The sequence below is a fragment of the Triturus cristatus genome, chromosome 9 (assembly GCF_964204655.1).
Source record: "Triturus cristatus chromosome 9, aTriCri1.1, whole genome shotgun sequence".
Lineage (NCBI taxonomy): Eukaryota > Metazoa > Chordata > Amphibia > Caudata > Salamandridae > Triturus > Triturus cristatus.
In genome coordinates, this window is record NC_140592.1 from 348198919 (window position 1) to 348205475 (window position 6557).

Consider the following 6557-nt stretch of genomic DNA (forward strand, 5'->3'; position numbering starts at 1 on the left):
AGATACGGCATTTAGCTAGAGGCATTTCCGACCACTCTCCCCTCTGGGCCCACATTGTCCTAGACAACTCCCCGGTGGGACGCGTTGCCCCGATTAACCTCTGGTATCTTAAAAGCCCTAAATTACGGACCGGCTTGATTAAATCCATCGATAACTATTTTCAGGATAATGAACACACGGTCGAATCCCCACTGACACTGTGGGAAGCCTTCAAAACAGTAGTTCGGGGCGAAGCCCTCTCCTTAATAGCTGGGTCCAAAAAAGACAAGCTTCTGGCTGTCTCTGACGTAGAGCAAGAAATCTATCGCCTCGAGAGCGACCTAGACCCTGATCCCTCGCCGAAGACTCTCCATGCCCTACGACTCCGTCAGGAGGAATAACGAGCCCTGGTCACCGACCGGGCTAAACTACTAGGACAAGATAGACTTGGGCGGGTTTACGACTGGGGAGACAAGGCGGGGAAGCTAATCGCCTGGCTGGACAAAAAGGAGCACGCTAGCCGGCTAGTTCCTGAATTAAGAACCTCTGGAGGGTCAGCCATAGTGGATCCTCAAGACATAGTTGACCACTTCGCAGCCCATTTTCGTAAAGTTTACAGTTCTGCCGCGCCATACACCGAAGGGGACTCCTCCGAGCTCTTGCGTGACATTTCTCTGCCGGTTTTATCCGACAGCGACCGCGCGTTTATGGATAGCGCCCTTATTGCGGACAAGATTGCAACCGCAATTAGAGCACTTCACCCTGGCAAGGCGCTTGGTCCCAATGGCCTCCCGATCGAACTCTACAATCTCCGCCCGGACAGACTAGCACCACATTTAAATCTATGTTTGAGACTAGTCTAGAACAGGGATCGCTTCCCCTTGACCAACGAATCGCAACCATTGTTACGATCCATAAAGAAGGGAAACCTAAAAATGAATGTGCCTCCTATCGGCCTATTTCATTGTTGAACGCTGAGCCCAAAATATTAGCCAAGGTACTCGCCAACAGACTGGTTAAGGTGATAGGGGACCTGGTGCACCCTGACCAATCGGGGTTTATGTCTCGGCGGAACACCGCTCCGAACCTACGTAGACTACACGGGGTCCTGGGCATGGCATCGACTTTGCGCGAAGACGCCATCGTGGTCTCCCTGGATGCCACTATGGCCTTTGACACGCTGGAATGGCCTTATCTCTTCGCCGTGCTCACTAAGCTGGGATTTGGACCGGGCTTCTGTCAATGGGTACGACTACTATCCAGTTCCCCAATGGCTCAGGTAGTTGTACACAACCGAAAGTCTGAATCCTTTCTACTCAGCCGAGGGACCCGCCAGGGATGCCCCCTCTCTCCTTTACTGTTCGCTTTAGCTCTTGAGCCCCTTGCGGCCTGGGTCCGTAGGGATGCAATGATCCGTGGACTGCGATGGTCGGCTGACTGGGAGGACCGTATATCCCTATACGCGAACGATATACTACTATACCTTGCATCCCCCAAAAGATCCCTTAGCGCTGTATTTGACATCTTGGCTGTATTCGGTAGATACTCCGGGTTCGGCATTAACTGGCAGAAATCTCTCCTGTATGTCCTGTGTGGGAGGCCCCCTCCGATACCCCGAGGCTGCCCCATACCAATAGTCTCAGAAGGCTTTAAATATTTGGGTATTTTCATCTCGCTGGACAAGACTCTTCGTTTTACCCGGAACCTTACTTCCCCCAATACAACGACTAAAACAAGATTTCGTAAGTCACTCCCTCTTTCCTTGCTTGGCAAGGCGGCCCTTTTTAAAATGATGTCCCTACCCCGCTTCCTCTATGTTCTTCAAAATTCGGCAGACCCAGTACCAAACTCGTACTTCAAACAAATAGAGGGGCTCCAACGAGACCTTCTCTGGGATGGAAGGCCTCGTATTGCTTTACAAAAATTCACCCTCAACTTGTTTGATGGGGGAATTGGATTGCCTGATATCAAGAAATACTATTGGGCCTCACACCTAACGGCAATAAATCACAGCAACTATGGTCAGCCCGATAACCCGGGGTTTAGCATGGACAGACTGCTCCTCCCAAATGGTTCCTTTACCCGGGCCCTCTACTCCAAGCGTAACAGATACCCCCTCACTGGCCCCACCAAACATACTGTCCATATCTGGCATGCGGCGACTGCGTCGCTGGGTTGGACCAATAGACTGACCCTATCCACACCCCTGTGGGACTCCTAGAAACTCGGGGACCTGGGCACCTCACAGTGCTTTGATAAATGGGACCTAATTGGCATCTCCCACATCAGAGACCCGTGGGATAAAAATGGCATCAAGTCCTTTGACTCCCTTCAACGACAATATGACATGGCGGAGACAGAGCGTTTTCGTTACCTACAAGTACACCACGCCTTGCAAACAGCTCTGCCCCGTGACACTTCCCCACTGGACTATTCACCATTAGAGGACAGGCTCCTAGATGGTCATCTGCCCGAGAAGGCCATATCCCTAACCTATAGGAAACTCATCAACAATATGGATGACTCATTGTTGGCCCTACGAGAGAAATGGGTTGAAGACGGTTTCGAACTGGACTACGAAAATTGGCAGACTGCAGTCTCCTCCCCCAAAATTGTCGCCATCCCGGCGCACCTCCGTCTAGTGCAGCTAAAAATATTGCATAGAATCTACATCACGGGCCCCCAACTGATACACATGGGTGGTCCAACGGACGGGCTTTGCAGACGGGGATGCACCCAACTGGGCACGTTCATGCACATAATATGGCACTTCGACCCAATACAGACTTACTGGTGCAATATCCACAACATTATGAGCCAAACACTGGAACTCACTGTGAGGCCTGAGGCCCCCAGATGCCTCCTTAATATCTGGGAACCTACTGACCTTAACTCACACGCTATACAATGGGTCACCTTGGGCTGCATGATTGCCAAGAGAAATATTGCTCAACTCTGGGGGGCTACGCATGCTCCATGGGTCGTGGATTGGGAAAAAGATCTTGACTGGTGTATGCTGCGGGAAAAGACAGTATATACGGCTAGGGGTTGTCCCCGAAAGTGGTCTAGGATCTGGGCTCCCTGGAACGCATACCGTGGCAACCTTTGCACCCCCCCAGGTGACCCCGAATGTGATAGTCCCTCCTCACTGTAACTTCCAAGTATCATCCTACTTATGTACACCTTGGTTTTGCTGTGTTCCCTGTAACTGATCTGAGTGAAACTGTACCTCTATGTCGAGTATGTTTAATAAAAAGAATTCCAAAAAAAAGAAAAGAATCCTGCTGGGCCCATAACAAAGGCCAAATTTGAGGGGTCATCAGGCCTTCTTTTGGTCGAGACTCTTGGCTGGGAGCAGTCAGGAGCCTCACACCTGATGCAAATGAAGCAGATGGGATACAAAGGCTAACACCTTGTTAGCACTTCACACATACTTAAGAGAGGCAGCTTTTCACTTTGTTCAGTCCCTGTTTACTAGATATGCATGCACTGTAAGCAGATGTGTTGGTCTTTCCCAGTATTTACACAAAGCAAATTGCATTTATATAGAGCTTACTTCCCCTGAGGAGGAAGTACCACTACTTTTTCTTGTATAGCCCTACTCATACTAATGCAGTGTGTCATAGAGCTTTACATTAACACATGCATATTACATGCCCAATAAATGATATACGTTTGTAAATGAATGTACAGGATATGGTACATAAAACTGGGAATCGCACGGTGTAGAAGTTCCATAGCTCACTGTGCTATTATCCTCGTAATGCGCTTGGCATCTTTTGGCGTGTTTCCCCTGAATTTTTGCTTTCTGACCTCCTATTTTTGCTGGCGTAGTGTTTCTGCGCACTTTTCTCACTGCTGATCAGAGGTAAAGTGCAAGTGCTCCTGTGGTAAATTGTGTTATGGATTGGTGTTTCCATGATTGGATATTTGATGTACTTGTTAGTCCCTAGTAAACTGCACTGAGTGTGCCAGGGCCTGTGAATCAAATGCTACTAGTGGGTCTGTAGCACTGATTGTGCCAACCACGTGAGTAGCCCTGAAAAGGTAACTTAAACCCGCCATTGCGGAGTCTGCGCGCAGTTAGTAACTGCCATTTCCACTTGGCCAGTGCGCACACTTGCCAGTCCCTCACTTTCCCTTTTCTTACATGTCAGCCACCCCTAAGGTAGGCCCAAGGTACCCCTGTGGGCCGGGTGCAGTGTATGTTAAAGGTAGGACATGCCCTAGTGTGTGTGGCATGTCCTGATAGCGAATGACGGCCAATTTAGTTTTTCTCTATTGCAAGGCTATCTGTTCCCCATAGGACAGAATGGGGAGTTTGTTTATAACATCTCATAAACATAACTGGCCCGGGGAATTAGGTAGGAAAATAATGTTTAGTATGCCTGAACTCAGAATCTAAAGATGCATCTTTTAGTGAAAGTGATTTTTACATTCTGTGTTTGAAAATACCACTTTTAGAAAGTAGGCCTTTTCTTGCTCAGTCATCCTGTGTGCCTCTGCTGAAATGTGGATTGCCTGTCTGGGTTTTGGATGACAGTAGGCTGGGGAGTAGGGGAGCAGGAGTGGTTCCAGATAGTCTAGGTGGGTCAGGAAAGGGCTGAATAGACCTGGGCTGCAATTGGAGAAGGGGGAGGAGATTTCCTTGCACCTCAAAGGGCCTGGTCTGCCTCTGACCATTCCGTCTCCATTACCTCCCAGAAAGTCACACCAGAGAAGGCAGAACTGGTTCTGGCTGGGCACAGACATTCTCTGCTTAAGAGATCAAAGGATTTGGGGATATAAATATTGGGGCCCAGACCCCTGAACTTTAGAACTCTTTTGGGCCAAGAAGACTGCCAAGAAAAAGAGCCAGAGAAGCTGTGAGGAGGAACTACCACTTTTCTGTGTGCTTTGCAGTGTTGGCCTGCAGTGGCTGCTTCTGTCTTGGGCAGTGAAAGGACTGGATTGAACCCTCTGCAATCTACTTTGTGAGTTTCTTCAAGGGCTTGAGGTAGAGCTTGCCCCCTGTTTAAGAAGTCTCAGGAACAGCAAAGACTTCAAGCTCTTCTGCCCTCAGCACTGGGGACTGTGTGTTTTGTGTTGCAACAGAAGAAAAATAACCAGACGATGTCTATGATGCCGCTGCCGACACCGTGTCCTGAAGGCACTGCAGAGGGCACCGCCACAATGCCACACCGCGACCCTGGTCTAACTGACGATGTCTGCGGACGCCGCCGTCGAGCTGCTGCTCTCACCGCGACCTGTGGGCACCGCACTCCGCACCACCTCGCTTCACTACGATGCCTTGGTATCCCCGACGCCGCCGCTCCATGACGAAATTGACGCTGCTGCTTGCACTGTGGTTCGAAGGCACCACTCGTAAAGCTACACGATGCACCGCTCTCATCTCCCACTACAGCCTTGGCCTACCGACGCTGGCGCCATAGACTACAGTTCATCAGCCGACAACAGCGCTTTAGCAACGACGATGCTGCTGCTTGCTCCGCGGACTGCCAGCACCGCGACGAGCACCGCATTCACCTCGCACCGCGACCCTGTTCTCACCGACGACGCCATCTGATGCTGCCACCGAGTTGCTGCTTGCACCGTGACCTGAGGGCACTGCACGCCACACCACTGCCCTTCGCACCGAAGCACCCGACGCCTGCCGATGCCAGCGCTCCTGACTCCAACAGAGAGGAGATCGATCTGCAACGCATGTGACTTCAAGGGCCCCGACGACTCGTGCTCCGGCCTCCGGAACCGATGCCTGCGGATGTCGTGCCTTCGGAAGTTCAACGAGAGGTCGCCAACGCCCTGCAATTCTAAAAGGTACTATTTGCGGGTTTTCCCGACGCCATAGCTGGCCCGCGACACCGCGGTCAGCCAGAACTGTTTGGATCTGTTTGCTCACGATACCGTGATAGTCCCGGATGGAGCTATCGACATCAAGGAACTGCTTTTCAAGCATATTTTGATAACCGAAGATTTTTAAGTACTGTATTGTGGATTTTTTATCGTTTTTGGTCTTCTCTTAAGTATATAAAAATGTTGGATATTTTTCTAAACTGGTGTGGTGTTCTTTTGTAGTGCTTACACCGCATTACTGTTGGTTAGGTGCAAATGCTTTACACACTGCCTGTAAGATAAGCCTGACTGCTTGTGCCAAGCTACCGAGGGGGTAAGCAGGGGTTATTTTAGGAGTGTAACTCCCTTATCCTGACTAGAGTGGTGGTTTCTGCCTGATAGACCTGCTAAACATATGTGTGAGGGCTTTAGATCTGATGTCACTTCTTGTGTTGCCACTTCCTGTAAAGTTGTGGCTTGTGTTGGCCACTTTCTATGATGTCAATTCCTGTGATGTCATGTGTGATGTCATGTGCACCGTGATGTTGTGCGCGGTGATGCTGCGCGCGGTGATGTTGCACGCAGTGATGTTGTGCGCAGTGATGTTGAGCGCTGTGATGTCGCGTGCCGTGATGTCACTTGCATACTGCCTAACTAGGTTAGTCCCCCCACTTCTTTTTTTAGCACTTGTGCCCTGAATATACCTAACATTTTCCCAATTACGTAAAGCTGTTCAATCATTCATG